Genomic DNA, 19,523 nt, shown 5'->3' on the forward strand with positions numbered 1-19,523 from the left:
TTTATTTCTTCTTACTCATCCTCAGTTCTTTTCATTTTATAAAAGACTCACAATTAAGTCACAGAATTGTTATAAAGATCAAGTGAGACAACTATGTAAAATACTTATTTCACATTACAGGTACCCATTAATATGAGTTCCTTTAAAAGTCTCTATATTTCTATAGAAAACTATGGTTTCTTGATTAACCCACATTCTAGATCTTTACATTTTTTTTTCACTTGTAAAAAAGTACACATGTAACATGTTGAATATCAATGGGCCATAATTAAATGGTAATAAAATAAAAATTAAGATCCTACAATAATTTTCTTGATACTTTTCCAAAATACTAACATAGATATGTCATGTTTTTTAAAAAGTTGTTCCACAACAACATCTTCAGCCCTCTGATTATAATGTTATTCAACAGGAGGCTAAAAACTACAGACTATTTGTTTTTTCTTAATATGTATGTGGTAGATCTGGTATATACATAAGAATTTGAAAATTTAAAATGTTTACCTATTCTACAAGATTATGATTATGAAATGGTTTGACAAAAGGGTATTTAATTGTGTTACTCAAGACCATGATGCCTAACAAAGGTGCAATAAAAAGAGGAGAATATGGAATGAAAAATATGCCCAATCTTTTATTCTAATGTTTGGTCACTACCAGAAGTTTTAAATATAACCACTGATAACATTTTCATAGTCCAAAGAACTTAATAATGGTTGAAAATTCAAGTCCCAAAGAAGCCCAGCTTAGAAGCTATATATGAACTTGGAAGTCACTTCTTTTCAAAATGCACATTACAAATAGTTATATATTGTATGCATCTGTAAGGTAGGCTTGCACTTCTTGCACTCAGGCGAGAAAAAAGACAGCAAATACCAACCAATCACCATACTTGTCATATGCTCTTATGTGTTGATGGGTGCAGCAAACCAACATGGCATGTGTATACCTAAGTAACAAACCTGCACATTCTGCACATGTATCCCAGAACTTAAAGTATAATTTTTAAAAAAGAGAAAAACATATAGGTCATATCAGGAAAGTTCTACTGGGAATGAAAATGGAGGATTACTTGACTATTGCAAAGGCTATAACCCAAAAGCCTAAAGGAGCCAGAAGGTAATGGAGTGAATGTGTTGACCTGAGAATTTAAGTTCCATCTGTCAAGGCTGGCTCCAGAATATTGTTGCCATGAAGAAATAGAGACCCAGTGTGATGAGATCTGTTTCATTCAAGAGAAGTAGGAAATCCATATTTTAATATTTTGGTCTCTATTTTAAATGGTTTTAAAACATAGTTCAGCTGAAAGAAACCAAGGCTTTTAGCTGCACTGACAGTTTGAAATAAATCTCTGTTCTAAAGAAGAGATTTATTTCTTTAGAGATAAAGAAATAAATCGATGCTCACTGAGAAACCATTAGAGGGTCAAACAGCATTACTGGCTAGTTGAGAGAAAGCAATAGATTTTAAACAATGAAGGAGGATGTGGGAAGAATACAAGAGCCCTAAAGAAAAACTTCAGTCCTTTATTAGAGTTTTCTGTCATCTTTTGGTTAAATTGTAATTATGATCATTCATGAATTTTCCTTCACAGCATAAATTTTCTTTTAGATTTTCCCTAAAATACATAACTATTCAATTCACTTAGACAGATATTTATTAAATGTCTCCTCTCTTCAAAGCACTTTGCTAGGCACACTTACACAAAGAGGATCCAAACTATAGAACCATTAGAACCCCACAGATTTAAATTTAAGCATGTCTGTGAGGGGTGTGTACTATGTTTTAGGACTGGTTAGTATCACTTAAGAGGGCAGACAGATATACAATAAAGAATTTGAAGTAATGTCTTACCAACTTATAATTCAAAAAGAACTGGCTCTGACAAAGACAATAAAAACTTCTCAACTAAGTATTTAATTCTAATTAAAAAAACCTCTCAACTAGGTATTTAATTCTAATTAAAAAAACCTCTCAACTAGGTATTTAATTCTAATTAAATCAATATAACATAAAATAAGAGTTCAGAACTCCAAATACAGGGATAAAAGCAATACAATATTATTTATTTTAAAAAGATCAACATTGCATAAAGAAAGTTTATTATGATTAAAGATGATGTAGCTGGAAGCCATGACTAAAGATGAGACAAGACAGTCCAGAAAAAAACTTGTTGTTTACTATGGATTTCTGTGTTGACCAGCTCTTAAAAGTTGTTTTCAGATAGATCTGGTGCCTTTAATCTAGAAAAAAAAATTGTACTAAATATACTGGATATATAAATTTAAAATATTTTTAAAATAGCTGTGAAAATAGACAGAGAGGAACAAAAGAATCATAATGATAAAATAAAAGTTTAAGAAAGACTGGAAAAAAATCACTCATTGTAGATTGCAACATCAATGACGTAATCAAGCTAACAAGCAAATAACTTTCAGGATAAGGTTTGTTGTCCAAAGTAATTTTAAAGAACATTTTCCTTAGGAAAGTCAATTTATGTAATGCAATTTATACCATTTCTATATGGCAAAGGAAAGGAAATTTTGCTTGTTTTGAAGTGTCAAGAATATTAATGAAAATAATAAGTAAAGTACCTAGACACATTATCCTAAGTGACTTAAATATATGTATATGCATTAATTCATTGTCAAAATTCTCTGAGCTCAACATGAGGATGATAAAGAAGGATCTGTAGTTTTTTTAAACATTGAAAAAACTAAAAATACATAGGGGCTATTGTTTAAAGTCCTAGATGCTAGACCAAAATTATTCATCCAGTATTATATATAATAAATATGAAAACATTCAATTTATTGATGTATTCAAATAATTGTTAAGTATAATTCTAAAATGCATTGCTCTAGATGCTAAAGGCATAGATACAAGAGACACTAGATGGAACAAATCTACACTTTGTCCACAAATAACTAATAAATTATGAATATTTTTTGGGAAATTGTTGTTTGAAGAAACTACCTCACTATACTGCCCAAAGCAATGTATAGATTCGATGGTATTTCTATCAAACTACCAACAACATTTTCCACAGAATTATAAAAAACTATTCTAAAATTCATGTGGAACCAAAAAATTGCCCAAATAGCTAAAGCAATCCTAAGCCAAAACGAACAAACAAACAAACAAACACAAAGCTAGAGGCATCATACTATCCAACTTTTTAAAACTATACTACAAGGTTATATTAAACAAAACAGCATGAAACTGGTACAAAAACAGACACATACAACAATGGAACAGAATATAGAACCCAGAAATAAAGTTGCACACCTACAACCATCTGATCTTCAACAAAGCTGGCGATAACTAGAAAAGGAGAAACGACTCCTTATTCAATAAATGGTGCTAGACAACTGGTTAGCCACATGCCAAAGATTGAAACTGGACCCTTTCCTTACACCATATACAGAAATCAACTCAAGGTGGTGTGAAAACTTGAATGTAAAGTCTACAACTATAAAAACCTTAGAAGAAAACCTAGGAAATGCAATTCTGAATATGAGACTTGGCAAAGATTTCTTGATGAAGACGCCAAAAGCAATTGTAGTAAGAACAAAAGTGGACAAGTGGGACCTAATTAAAGAGCTTCTGCACAGCAAAAAAAAAAAAAAAAAAAAAAAAAAAAAAACCCAAAAAACTATCAACAGAGTGACAGAAAATCTATAAAATTGGAGAAAGTATCTGCACACCATACATTCGACAAAGGTCTATTATCCAGAAACTGTAAGGCACTTAACAACAACAACAAAAAACCCACAAACAATCCTATTAAAATGGGCAAAGGGCATAAGTAGACATTTCTCAAAAGACATACACAAGACAAGCATAAGAAAAAATTCTCAACATCACTAATCATCAGGGGAATGCAAATCAAAACCACAATGAGATACCATCCTACACCAGTCAGAATGGCTATTACTAAAAAGTGAACAAAACAAAACAGATGTTGACTAGGTTGTGGAGAAAAAGGAATGCTTAAACACTTCTGGTGGAAGTGTAAATTAGTTTAGCCACTGCGGAAAGCAGTTTGGAGATTTCTCAAAGAACTTAAAAGAAAACTACCATTTGACCCAGCAATGGAATTGCTAGGTATATACTCAAAGGAATATACATCGTTCTACCATAAAGACTCATGTGTATATTCATCACAGCACTATTCATGACAGCAAAGACATAGAATCAAGCTAGATGTTCATCAGTGGTGGACTTGATAAAGAAAATGTGGTACATCTATACCATGAAATACTACACAGCCATAAAAATGAATGCAATCATGTCCTTTGTAGCAACATGAATGGAGTTGAAGGCCATTACCCTAAGTGAATTAATGCAGGAGCAGAAAACCAAATACTACTATAGGTGTTGTCACCTATAAGTGGGATCTAAATATTGAGTACACACGGATACAAAGAAGGGAACAATAGACACTGGGGTCTACTTGAGGGTGGAGAGTGGGAGAAGAGTGATGATCGAAAAACTAGCTATCAGGTACTATGCTCACTACCTGGGTGATGAAATAATCCGTAGTCCAAACCCCTGTGACATGCAATTTACCCACGTAACAAACCTGCACATGTACCCTCTGAACCTAAAATAGAAACTGGAAAGAAAAAAAAGGAACTACCTCAGTCTTTTGCTAAATAGTTATCAGTGTCAATATCAAGGATATACTTCTAAACCATTCTAAAACCATCATACTGCTAGAGAGACATAGCAATATATATTTCATTTTATAAGTATAGAAAGCCATACCTACTGTCAGAAATAAATGTTCATCATGATAAGACCTTGGATTTTTAGATTTGTTCTCTCAACTAAGCAGGAAATATTTGTATGCAGGCCCTTTATTTAGATGGTGGAGATGTGGATTCTTTTTCAAACAGCAGAATTCCACAAAAATTTATCAATAAACAAGATATTTTGATACATACTCCTTAAGAGGTTTTCCATATGACACGACATAAGGTGAGTTAGACGAGTATATAATTATGTATATGTATTGGGAACTGGATAAGAGATAATGATGTATTAAGATACAACAGGAAACCTGGTTCTTAAAGAATGGATGGTATTTAAACAGGAGAATGTATTCTAAGTGGAGGGAAAATAAGAAACATAAATTTTTGAAAAATATGAAGGATAATCTGGTTTCATTTAGGGCTAGTGATGCCTTAATTCCTATGAGATGGAAACACATCCAGAGAATGCTCTACGCCAACAGAGAGAGGAAAAATGGAAGAGGAAATACAGAAAAAAAAAAAAAGTAAAAGTTCAAAACCTAACTATATATTTAAATCTTTATTCATTTTCTTCTTTCACTGATGGAACAAGCAAGGCTGGTTATTACATACCAGTCAAATTAACTCCAATACCATGTGAAATACCAGGGAAACCTTCAAACTATAAATGTGCAATCACTGACAATGATTTCTAATGCAGTATGCTAGGTAGCAATCAGTGTGGCTCTGTCAAAGAGAAAATTGTGACAACTCAATTTAATTTTCTTTAATTATAATGTGGCACTCCATGTAGATACCATAGAAGCAATACATATATTCTAGCAGTGCTTGAGCAGAACATTCAATGTTTTCCCATGACAGCCATCAACATAGTTTTGGCCGTAAGGATGGAAAGTAGTAATATAATTTGTCAAGGATTCACATACCAACCATGGCTATTTGTGATCCGGCGTCAATATAGGTAATTAATAAACCTTTTTTTTTTTTTTTTTTGAGACGCAGTCTCGCTCTGTCGCCCAGGCTGGAGTGCAGTGGCCGGATCTCAGCTCACTGCAAGCTCCGCCTCCCGGGTTCACGCCATTCTCCTGCCTCAGCCTCCCGAGTAGCTGGGACTACAGGCCCCCGCCACCTCGCCCGGCTAGTTTTTTGTATTTTTAGTAGAGACGGGGTTTCATTGTGTTAGCCAGGATGGTCTGGATCTCCTGACCTCGTGATCCGCCCGCCTCGGCCTCCCAAAGTGCTGGGATTACAGGCGTGAGCCACCGCGCCAGGCCGGTAATTAATAAATCTTTCTCACCCTTGACAGTAATGACATTTTGGACCAGATGATTCTGTATTGTTAGATGTTGAGTTGCGCCTCTGGCTTGTACCCACTAGATACCATCAGTATACCATGTCAATCAAAAACGTCACCATGCATTGGCAAATGTCTCCTGGAAGGAAAAATAGCCCTTGTTGAAAGACACTAATGCATGTGATATACTAGATAGTGTCCTCAGGCAGAGAATCCTGATCGACTGTTAATTAATATATTTATTGATGATGAGAATCCTACTATTAGTTTATCATAGCGCCTTACTCTGAATGGGAAAAGGCTGACTTCCTAGAGTAACTAGAAATTAAATAGGGCCTTGAAAAGAGAACTGGATGGAATAAAGGGTAAATGAAAAAGATACATTCTAGGTTATGGTAATGACAGGAGAAAATTAATAAGAATAGGAATGTATCTGATTATCTTGCCTTGTGATAAATTCTTAGGACCCTAAAATTAATCCCTTCATTGTATAGAAAAATTCTTAACTATTACATTATCACAAACTAATATTCAAAAGGTATCCAACTAGCTATTTTAAAATATAGTTTTATTAGAACACAGGAAGAAAAAAACAAGATGCTTACAATTACAACAATGAGCATACTCAGTGAAGAAGATGAATCCTTCTAGCCTAACCCCATAAAAATATTGAAAAACTGTTCTCAACTGCAATAATTATGGAAAAGTTTGAGTGTAAGGTATTGCCAGTCTGACTGAAAAATTATGTAAGTCTTAGTACATTGTTAAAAGTCTGTTATTCTAAGTTTATAAGAAGGATCAATGATGCAATTAAAAAGAGATTAAAACCTTAAAAAAGAAAGTAATTATTTAGTTTGAGAAATTAAATACCAGAATCACTAAAGGAGATCAGGTGCATAGCGAAGCTTAATTTTAAAATTCAAGAAACTCCTGCTATCTTAAAAATAACTTAAGAAAAAAAGGAATTAGAGCAAAAGAATCTGATAGCTCAAAAAAAGTTAAAAAAAAGATGGGAACATTTTTAATGAACAACAGACATTTACATACTGCTCACTGTACTAAATAATGAGATTAAAATGATGAAAAAGACATGGTCTCCTCCCTCTAATTGTACAAGAAATTAAAGAGAACTTGAGAATAGAAAATGCCCTTAGGGTCATTTGTCCCATTTTATTTGAACTCTCTTCATCCAGGAACTACATTGACTTTGAATACAAGAATAAGCCTTTTCTTTACCTTAGTAAGAAGAGTAATACTTATACATACTATACTCCTCTCTGACTTTATTTTCTTCTGCTCTGCTCCTGGCCATTCTTTTTAGGGTGTAAAAATCATCTAAAAACAGCTATGTATGCCCCTTAAGCATTGGGAAGGGAACTGAAATATGCAGGGTATTTTTTTTTTTTTTGTCTCCAAACGAGAGATCTTTAAAATATATAAATATAGTTCATTAAAGGAATTAACATATTCCTTTGATTTTAGGAATTTAGGTTGGGAGAGGATGATGAAGCTGTAAGGCAGGCATAAGGCTACAAATTAGGAAACATCCCTTTACACATCCTTCCTTTTAAATAGACTGGAAGCAGAGTTTCACTCTCTGAAATGTCAATGAAAACAGCAATACAGCTTTTAGGGGTCCCCACCTGCACTCCAACAGCAGTAGCTTCCTGTTTTTAGATAAAATCACAGTTAAATACAGAAATATTCAGCAGTCTATCTTACGTACAATACCATTAGTAATGTGCTACCAAAATAGACCCATTATTAATCACCATCCCTCTATCCTCTGCTTCTACCCTCTTTGGATATAAAACATACATGTTCAGTGCAAAAGCTCAAGAATTTTTGTTGCTTTTTTTTTTTTTTCTTTTTTTTTGAGACAAGATCTTGTTCTGTTTCCTAGGCTAAAGTGCAGTGGTGCGATCATGGCTCATCACAGCCTTGACCTGAACTCAAGTATCCTCCCACCTCAGTCTCTGAGGTAGCTGGGACTCCAGGTGTGCACCACCATGCCTAGGTAATTTTTATTTTTATTTTTGTAGAGACAGGGTCTCATTATGTTGCCCTGGCTGGTCTCAAACTCCTGGGCTCAAGAGATCCTCCCGCCTTGGCCTCCCAAACTGTTGGGATTACTAGTGTGAGCCACCACCAGCCTATTGCTTCAAGACATACAAAAACAGGAACAATAACAGAGAAGTGACCTGTGAATAAGGAAAGATTAAATGATACCATTAGTGAAAAAATACTTTCAACATGAATAAAATGTTTAAAATCCATTACCATTGCAATAGAGCATAGTGTCTTGCATATAGAAAACAAGACCATCAAATTCTTCAATTAGAGTATTGTGAAATTGTTTAATAATTGTTTCTATGAATTGAGGCAATATATAAGTAGCAGTATCATCACTATGGGACTATGTTTGAATTATTAAAAATTATAGACATCTTTATTCATAAACAGTCTTGAATCTCTACTGCCATGAAACAATTTACCATTTGTGAATATAATTGAAAAAAAATTTAAAGTAGTTTTTCTCTACTTGTAAGAGTCTAGTGGCAAAAAATGTGAGAGTGAGAAACTAAATTACAGGACCCTATTAATAACAGAATAAAAACAAAAGTAATAGAACATACTTAAAAGTTGTACATGTATAAGTTATTTATCAAAGTCTAGCGATATAGACAAAATATTCTCTTATTGGTATTGTGAAAATGGCACTCAGTGTTTCATCAAACATCTCTAAGCTTTTCCTTAATGCACCTCTTGTCCCAGTTTGTTTTGTTTTCTTGTTTAAAGTCATTGCTGTTGGGCTGAGCAGTCAAGCAGAAAACTAGTTTCTACCTCACTGGACAGAAGCATTAGAGATGCCAGTCTGTGTGAAATTTATTGCATTATATTTTCTGGAAAGTCCCAAAGAGATTAATTTCTTTTCTTTCCTAAAATCTGTATAAAATATTTTGTAAGGCCCTTTCAAAAGTTTTTTTTAAGGTGAGCATTTTTTTTAATATATGTGTGTATGTGTACATTTTCCTCCCTCCCTCTTTCCATCCTTCCCTCCCTTCCTTTTGCTTCCTTCCTTCCTATTAAATCGGACGACTATACTACAACAAAGGGAACAAAATATATTCTGTTCATATGGTTCCTGAATATAGCTCTGCTTAACAGACAAAATATTTAGGTTTCTTTTTTCCTGTCTGGCAACTTCTTTATTCAACTATCACACACTATATATAGAGTTCAAGAGGAGCATTCACACTCTGTAACAAGAGAGTGCTTTAGTAAAAGATGAATTCTTTCGGATACTCATTTTTGTCAAATGGCAGATCCAGCACCATAAGAAAATTAGGACCAATTGTATACTGCCTTTGGGGTTTTCATCTATAACTTCCAATATTTATATAATTAGCGTAGGTTTAAAGTAGTTATCACACATACGATCCTTGGTTATTTCGCTTTCATGAGATAACTACTTTTTTAAGAATCAATTTGTTAATTATCATTCTATGTGTGAATCAGAGGTTCTTGCTCTTTCCTAGAACAATCCATGAATGCATTCGCATTTCTGAATTTTCAGTCTGGGGCCTTGTCATTTCATAACTGGAAATGAAAATGAAGATAGCTTTCTAGAAAGGGACCTTACACTTGGCTATCTCTGAGGGACCACAATCAGCACCTCAATCCTTTTTCTTTTTCTCCAAGTTTTGCTACTGATGATTATATAGCATCCAAATGGTTTTGCCAGGACTTCATGGATCTGGTAAAAGCTCACAAAAACCCATCTTGTTTATTCTTTCTTCTCATCATGGTCTTTTAAATCTCACTTTAGTAAAATTGCTCATAATCTCACTGCTTATTCATTCTTGCACTGTATCTTTATACACATCAATTAATATTTCTTTACTAGGCACTTATATTGCATTCCCTACATAAATATATATTTTCAACATATTCAATTGTAAGCATTTTATACCTGCTTTCAATTGCATACTATAATTTTAGCTAGGATATATAGACCAAGGTTCAAAGCAATGCTATAGTTCATTTGCTTTTAGCTTTACAAAATGGGAGGGGTGATCTGAATTTACTGTTCAACCATAAAAATCATTAAATAAATTTGAGTCTAATTTAACTAAAATTTATTTATTGATCTGTCTATGTGTGTAAAAGCAGTTCTCATATGCATGGGGTAGTTATTTCAGTTAGTATAATACTATTTCTTTGTGGGTGAGTAGAAGAAAGCCAGGCTAACCAATTTAAGAACGTATATAATTTATAATGGCAAAACTATTAGCATAGACTAGGCATTCAAGTGTTTGCTATATATACTTGAAGCAAATGTTTAAACAAAAGAATAATATCCTTGCAAATAAAGTGATTACTATTCGGAAACACATTACTAAAAGGGTTAATGTAATAAATGATATGATTTATATTTTTGTCAGTGATTTAGGTCAATTTGTAGATAATCTTTTATTTATTTATATAACAGTGTCCATTCACTTCAAGCTTACGAAGTACTAGCAAAACTACACAGGTCTGTTAAGAAACTGTTTAGAGAAAGAAAAAAGTAATAAAAATAAATGAAAATAGTTAAAATGATGCAATGAATATAACTGGCACATAAAAGACATTTTTTTGTTTGTTTGTTTTTTTGGGGGGTCAGAATCTCGCTCTGTTACCCAGGCTGGAGTGCAGTGGCGTGACTTCTACCTCACAGGTTCAAGTCATTCACCTGCCTTAGCCTCCCGAGTAGCTGGGATTACAGGCTCCTGCCACCACGCTCGGCTAATTTTTTTGTATTTTTAGTAGAGATGGGGTTTCACCATGTTGGTCTCGACCTCCTGACCTCAGGTAATCCACCCGCCTCAGCCTCCCAAAATGCTGGGATTACAGGCATGAGCCAATACGCCCAGCCCGAAAGGGAAATATTTTAAATATGCACATAGAAACAAAAGTAAGATAATTCTGAAATGGAGCAATCAAGAAGCTATGGGAAGCACAGGTGGTGGAATCAAGATGTAATTGCTCATCCATACCACATACTATACAAGTGTCATGAAGAGGTAGATTTAGACACAGCTTTTGGCTTATCATTTAGAAAGCCATTGGTAATCCTGAGAAAAGTGGTTTCTGCACAACAATTATACTAGGTTAAAGAATAAATGATAAGAGAGAAAGTTAAACCAGAGAAGATGAACTCTTTATGGCTTGCTAACTGAGACACAAGGTAGTTGTCTGAAGGTGAGGCTTCTGAGAAAGAGTAGCTTTTAGGGAAAAGAGGCATGGTAAGAAACAGTCTAAGGGTCACGAGCAAGAAAGGGAAGTACTTGAGGACATATAAGAGAGAAGAGAAAGCCTTTATATAATTATATTATTTAATGGGGGATAATAAATTATTTTAACAGTAATAACTAAAAGATTAAGATTTAAAATACGTTAAAGCTTACCATGTAGTAAGCATTATTAACAGTTTCATATATAATATCTTATCAATCTCTAATACACCCTTATTAGAGAGGAACTACTATTAATTCCAGGTTTCAGACACTGATAACCTTAGAGGCAGTATGTAACTTTGCCAAACTTGCATCACTCCTAAGTGGCAGTGCTGGGACTTACTCTACGTTTGCCTAATGTTATTGCTCAAGTTTAAGTACAATGTGATTCAAATAAAAAATCAAAATAATCTACAATGCAAATTTCTACATTAGCATATATGATAAAAATGAACATGTGTTAAGAAAAGGCATTCTTATCTCATACATAAAATCAATGCTATATTTAAAGATTTGGGAGAAGCCATAACTATGAGAAAAAATTAAACAAACGTAAATATAAAACTATTTTTAACTTCCTTGATACACTCATAAGGTATTTCTCAAGCCATCAATCCTTGTCTTCTAAATATATAGTTCCTAAATTTCTAGAAAATACGTTCAAAAACTACTATTATTTTATAAAATGAGCTGAATTATTGTGTAGTCTAATATTAAACTATTTAGGATTAGCGAATTCTAATTCACTACTTCAGTTATTTAGGACTAGTGAATTCTAATTGTTTGTCCTTCTGTCCATCTGTCTAATAAATATTTACTAATTCTCTATTTGGTACCATGTTCTGGGTTAGGCCATTATGACACAAAGATGAATGACCCTGGTATTGCTTCTACCTTCATGCAGCTTTCAGAGCTTAGAAAAAGTAACAGAGATGTTTTGCTAGGAACTTTACTTTAACATGATAAACTTGATAATAAAAGCTTCTATCTGGATCTTAGAGAATGCAGAGGAAAGAGTGTGAATCTCAGATACAGCTGAAGCATATGAAGCACCCAGGAGACACCTTGTATGTAGTTCTAAGTACTAAGAAGGAAACCACAAGGGCTACAGGGGAGGGATTTCCTGGTGGCAGGACACATGGACAAATAAATGAAAGCACAGGTACACATATGGCCTAGGACCTGCAATGTCTATGGCACAGTGTAGAAGCCTATATGGAGGGAAGGAGAAACAGCATGAGGAGGTGAAACTAGAGAGTGATATAGGGCCTTGAATGTCATGCAAATTTTAGACTTTATCAAATAAGCAAGAGGTCACTGAAGATTTGAAGTTCAGAAATGACAACATAATACGTATTTATTAGAAGACATATTTGGCAGAATTTTACTATTATTGTTACAAAACTTACTAAAAATTCTGAATAATATCAAATTATCCAAGAGGTAAATGTTAGCATAATACAAAAACACTCTATTCATTTCTACAAAAGCAGAAACTAATGTTCAAAGAGGTTATAATAGAATGCACGAACTCTGATCTCTTTGGTAGATAATTTCTTACCTTAAAATTTTGAACCCTGGTCTCTGACTTCTTATGTAATTTGTTTTTCAAACACATCCAGATAATACCTTTTTGAAACTATAGTTACTAGGTTATGTGCTCTTTATCGCATGATACTTAAAGTCAAAGAATGTTTCATGAATCTTTTGGCTCCCCTGGGATTCCACTAATGGTATGTGATGGGTCTAGAAAGGTAGGAAGGTTCCTGCAAGCCATATTGATAACTTGTAGATTCAACCTAATTTCTATGGAAAGCCATTGAACAGGAATGAATGTGCCAATACATTTAGATACGAAAAGTTGTATCTGGCTGAACTACAGGATGCATAGGATGGGAACAGAGATAAAAGAAAACAAATTAAGAGTCTTTTAACGGTCCAGGAGAAAAAGACTGATGTACTTTTGAAAACAGAGTGGTACCAGGGAATTACAGCTGAGACATATAAAAGACTAAGGATTTCAGGATTTGTTTTCATCATTTTACTTATATTAACTCATTTTAAAATACAGTAACCATATAAGTCCAGTACTATTATTACCTTCAATTTATAAATGAGCAAATTTAGGCAGAGCAAAATTAAGTAACTTCAAGTTTGTACTGCATGGCATATAAGATTTGAATTGGTGAAATGAAGAGATTTGAAGAAAAGCATTTCGGTAATCATGCTATTCAGTAGAGCATTTTAGGTGATAGATTGTGTTAATTATCAAACACAGGCTAAGGTACAACAAATCACCTCAAAATTTAGTGGCTTAAAACAATATTTACATTTTCTGTGGGTCAGTAATCCAGGCATGGTGTAGCTGTGTCCTCTTGCTCACGGTTTCTCACAAGCCTGCAAGCAAGTTGCCACTGAAGTTATCATCTGAGGTCTTGACTAAGGAAGACTCTACTTCTAAGCTCACTCATGTGGTTGTTGTTACTTTCTATGTGGGCCTTTGTAGAGCAATTCAGAATATGGGGGCTTGTTTATCAAAGCATGCAAGCAAGATGCCAAGAAAAACAGTGCAAGCAAGATGGGAGCAATAGTCTTTTGTAACCTAATTTTGGAATTGACAGCCTATCATTTATTTCATATTCTACTCATTAGAACCAATTTACTAACTCCAGCCCTCACTTAAAGAGAGGGGACTCCATGAGGGCATAAATACAAGGATATAAGGTTGATTAGGAACCATATAGAAGCTGTCTACAACGTAACATGAATTGATATTATGATTGATTATATGTGAAGTATGTGCTAGAGGGTAGAATCAAAGAGGTCTCCTTAAAATGATGAATGATGACATATTCAGTGGGTAAAATTTGAGAAAGCTATGTCTTCACTGTGATGTAGGAAGTATATTTATCCACTGTGATCAACGCAGCAATTACCAGGGATTTGAGCAGAGTAGACAATAAGAAAGGAAACTGAGTAGTTAAACCTTGCAGGAGGAGGGTTTAGCAGGTGGATGGTCTGATTGAGTACATGGCTCTCTGAACTTTTAGTCAGTATTTCCACTTGTGGGTCTTCTTATTTACATCCAAGAGAGATGTAGACAAGAAAGTGGCAGCTATTTGGATTCATTCAGGGTAAATTTGTTGCCAGGGTTGTGAGATAAATTAGAGTAACAGCAAAAGGTTTGTTGTGGTAAATCTGAACCTTGGATCATGAAAGTGGTAGATATAGGAAGGTTGATAAACACACAAAGTAGAACTTCCAACTGAATAGAATAAGGATGGACTTGAAGGGCAAATATAAGGGGGTACATTAGTGAACAAGTTCTGAGACAGGATGTTTACATGTTAGCGACATGTATGATTTACAAGTTAAATAATTTTCAGGTAATTTCAGAGGGTATTTGTGGGAATGGATGAACAACATGAAGGAGAAGTAATAATTATGGTAGATGAGCTTTAAGAAAGTGAAGAAACAGAAAAACTGGATGTTGGATCATCATCCTCACAGATGTTGAAGTCAGGATCTGGCAGGACTTCTGATGACTTTTATTACACAAAGGTGGTGTCACATGACAAGTATGCCTGTAGAAGAAACATGCTAGACTGCATTGTTAATGCAAATATATTCTTGGAGAGAAAAAACAAACACCCTTAGGTTCTTTATGATTTCTTTTACATTTCATTTTTTAAAAACAAGTTTTGGGGTAATTTGTTACATAGTAATAGAAAGCTAATAAGCTCATTGGCCTTTCCCATCTTATTGAACTTCTACATATATATCTGTTGGTCTTGAATATGATTTGGTCTCGTATCTTTTTGACAGACAGTTCATTTATTCTGACAAGTTCTCTCCGAACAGACAGTTAATTGGTACACTCTCCACTATTTTCTTTCACCTTACCTCTCTAGGTTATTGTCTGTCGCAAAGCCCTGATTCAAGATCCAGAAATGACTCACTTTAGAGTCAGTAGGACCCTCTCTGAATTACTGCCTCAGTTTTCTTTCCTGGCTGACAGTTCCTATCAGGTTAGATTGGACTAGTCTTTGAGCTGTTTCTGAGAAATGAGAATAATTTATTAGGTTGTTAATTAAACAGCAAAGGAACACTTCCTTGCTATAATAGTACTTCAAGATTTTAGTTGAAACCTTAGCACTTCTGTCTTTTGAAGTATACCCTGAGGTTTTCCATTTTCTGCAAGGTCAGGTTTTTTTTCAGTGAAAATTATCTTAAGTGTTCCTTATACTGGGTACTTTGAGAAAAAATAGGAATTTGAAACAGCTTGCTGTGGGAAAAATGTATTTTTAGGTCTTCCTATTTCCTGAACAGTCTTCAACCTTCACAGCATCACCCTTACATGCAGGGCTAAACCAACAAATGCAGGGCTCACTAGCATTGAGTGGCCCAGTCCATTTTTTTTTTATATTCCTTATATATAAGAAATGAAAAATGCTCCAGATAAGGTTACAAAACTGTGATATATTTTCAGTGCTGACATTGAACACACACATGCTTCTAAACACATACAAATAAAAACATGTAATGACTCATACTTGGAGATAACATAAGAAGCATAAATGTTGAGGCCCTTTGTCAAAATAAGGCCAAGGCCAAAAGGTCTCCTTTGATCTTTCTGTGATTCTTACGTCTTTACAAGTGAATGTTCCCTCATAACGGTTAAAAATCAGATCTCTCTCAAGAATATATAAACTTTAATGTGGTGCCTTAAGATTACTCAGAGAAATGAATCTAATGATAGAATGTCATATGATGAGATTAATATTTGATGGGTTTGGTCTAGTACCTCTCTGAAATCATTACCTATGTTCACCTCACTTGCCAATTAAGGCAAGTGAGATTTTATTTTAGAGAAGTTAGCTGTTACTTTCAGTTGTCTTTGCATATGATGTAATATTAAAATATAACTTTTACAAACTACCATTATTAATGATTTTTATGGGTAAAATTATTTAGAATGTTCTTATACAGAGATGAACAATTTGATAGACATGCACAGCCATCAAGATGTTCCCTGTGACTCTCATAGGTTGCTAATGATTACCATTTCTTTAGTTGGGGCTGTGTTTTTTGAAATTCTAGAAAAAGGATCAAGGCAAATGATCACATTCAGCAAGATAAATATTCTAAATAAAACTAATTCTAGTATATTAATTAAACTGTACATGGATCCACCCACCTAGGCTTCATTTTATACCTCAAGTAATCTAAATATTTATTTGTATAGTTTAGCAATCGAAATGCCATGATGACAACTGTAACATAAATTTGATTAAGTGGTAATATATATATTTAGTCTAACAATGTTTATTTTCACTTATCTTAAGATGAAAACAAATAATAATTGCTTTCCTAAATTTATGACTGCTTGACAAGTATGTGTTCTAATATGAAACTGCAGTGTTGAGATTTCACCTAGCTTTCCAATTCCACAGTATGGTGGCTTCAAAGCTTCAGAAAATTTCAGAGCATGTCTAGGAAAAAAATTATGTGGTATATTACCTGCAAAGTCAAGATCTCTAGATTTATATTTATCTATGTCCACCTGTCTTTGCTCCAAGAGAAACAGAAAATAGATATATATTTCTAACCATAACAACAATTATTTTCAATTGATAAAACATATTTTTACATAATAGCACTTACATAAAAATACTACTACTAAGCACTCAATAAATGGTAGATAGTATAAATGGCTAATTGTTATTATAATACACATTTCTTAATAACAAAAGCCATAATTCTCTAATAGTATCACTCAAAATTCCTTCTGATTAGAAAATCTGTAATATTTTAGCATGCATATTATATTACCGACTATGCTTATGAGAAGTCAATACAAATTATGATTTTTTTCATATAAGCGCTAAAAAATTCATAAGCTAAATGCCTTTCCTAAAATAAGGACAATCCTTGGACTTTACCATCTAATTTAATAATGACTCATTAGAAAAAATGTAGGTAAGACCATATATAGAGTGACCAGGAAGCAAGCAGCCTGGTATACTAAAAAAAAAAAATTAGGATTTGCACTCAGACATACAAATTTAATCATGTCTTTGGAATTTACTTGTTCAGGATAGCCTTCAACAACTCAATATTCTTTATTCTCAGTTTTTTGACTTTGTAAATTAAAGATCAAATACCTACATTTCATTGGTTTGCTGCAAAGATAAAATGAGCTGAGTTCTTTCAAGTACCTAGTAGTTTGCTTGGATATAGGAAACACCCATTAAATACCTGTTATTATAGTTACTATTATATTAAGAATCAAATGCAGTTATGTGTGTTGCTTTTCACACAGCAAAAAAGCAACAAAAAACCTCTACAACACACAGTTCACACTTTTGTTTAAAGTTAAAAAAATCTATGTCTAAACAAAGATAAGTTTAATACACTTCACTACATCTTCACATGAAGCTAAAAGTGAAATGGGTAAGCTATCAATTATTACATTTATGCCAAAAGTGAAACTTCATTTCAATGAAGACAGAGCAAATTATAAATCAAGATTCTATGTCACGATTGGAGTAAGATCATAGAAATGGCAGAGTTCAGAACTTCAGGAATTGATTCCTCTATTAAAGCAAAAATTAAGCTGGCAAAAACTGACAGAATCAACCTTTCTAGAACTCTGGAATCCAATCAAAAACAGAAAACAGAAGAGGGCTTAATGAAGAAAGAAGGTTCTAAAGTTCAGTAAGAAAGCATTGTGATGTTTTGGTTCATTCTCCTATAATCCTCCATTCTCTAGCTTGGATACAACATCTAAGTGAAGATCCACTAGGAAATACAGAACTTGAACAACATGGTAAACAGTAGACCTCATAGACACATATAGAATACTCCACCAAACAGCAAACTGCACATTTCTCTCAGGTGCACTTGGAAGAGTCTCTAGATAGACTATATGTTAGGCCACAAAGCAAGTCTCGATAAATTTTAAAAAGTTGAAATCATACAAAGTGCCTTCTTGGACCACAATGGAATGAAGTTAAAAATCAATAAATTAAGGAATGAAGCTAGAAATCAATTAAGCAAAACTATAAAATTCTCAAATATGTAAAAATTAAACAACAAAAAGACAAACAATCCAATTAAAACGTGGGCAAAAAGCTTGAATAGTTACTTCACATAAGAAATATGAATGGCAAAGAAGCACCTAAAAAGATGCTCAACATCATCAGTCATTAGAAGAATGAAAATCACAATCACAATGAGATACCAATTCACATCCACTAGGATAGTTATAATAATATTTACTTTAAAAAGGAAAATAAGTATTGGAAAGGATGCAGAGAAATTGCAACCCTTGTACATTGCTGATGGGAATGTAAAATGGTTCAACTTCTACGGCAGAGGTTGACAGTTCTTCAAAAAGTTAAATATGGAATTACTGTAACACCCAGGAGTTAGCTATTCCTAGGCATATACCCTTAAAATTATAAACAGATACACAAACAAATACTTGTGTATTAACATTTATAGAACCATGATTCTCAATAGCCAATATATTCATCAGTAGATGAATGAATAAACAAACTGTGGCACATAGAATAAAATGGAATTCAACTATTTAAAGGAATAAAGTACTGATACTTGCTACAAAGTAGATGAACGTAGGAAATGTTATTTGAAGTGACAGAAGCCCATGACAAAAGGCCACATACTGTATGAATCCATTTGTATTTATCTAGAATAGGTAAATCCATACAGACAAAAACAGATTGGTAGTTGACAGAGGCTAAGCAGGGAAGGGAATGGAAAGTAATGGCTGAATGGGTATAGGATTTTCTTTTGGTATGATGAAAATGTTTTGGAACTAGATAGAGGTAGTGGTGATTGTACCACATTAAAATGTACTGAATTTGTCACTGAAGTTTTCATTTTTAAATGGTTAATTTTTATGTTGTGTGAATTTCACCTCAATTAAAATAGCAGTCCTTTAAAAGGTATCATTACTGTCCAAATTTTGAGATATAAACAAAACCTATGCACATTTTAAAATGCTTTTACTTTTGAAACCTACATGTTTTTGTGAAAATTGTGTTTTAATGTCACATTTCATGGTAACATCTATACTACAGTTTTTTGCATTTGGCAAACAATGTTGTGCCTCACTTTGTGTAAAATAATAAACTCTACTGTAGTATTTTTAAAATATGTTTAATTATT

At 33.5% G+C, this 19,523-nt stretch overlaps 1 protein-coding gene across 1 annotated transcript in view; it reads right to left on the reverse strand.

Moving 5' to 3' along the window:
- Positions 1 to 19,523, reverse strand: part of PCLO (piccolo presynaptic cytomatrix protein) — a 412,169-nt gene that overhangs the window by 166,231 nt on the left and 226,415 nt on the right. The gene's annotated exons all lie outside the window — the stretch shown is intronic.

The sequence above is a fragment of the Trachypithecus francoisi genome, unplaced genomic scaffold (genome assembly GCF_009764315.1).
Source record: "Trachypithecus francoisi isolate TF-2019V2 unplaced genomic scaffold, Tfra_2.0 Lachesis_group4, whole genome shotgun sequence".
In the NCBI taxonomy this organism is placed as follows: Eukaryota; Metazoa; Chordata; class Mammalia; order Primates; family Cercopithecidae; genus Trachypithecus; species Trachypithecus francoisi.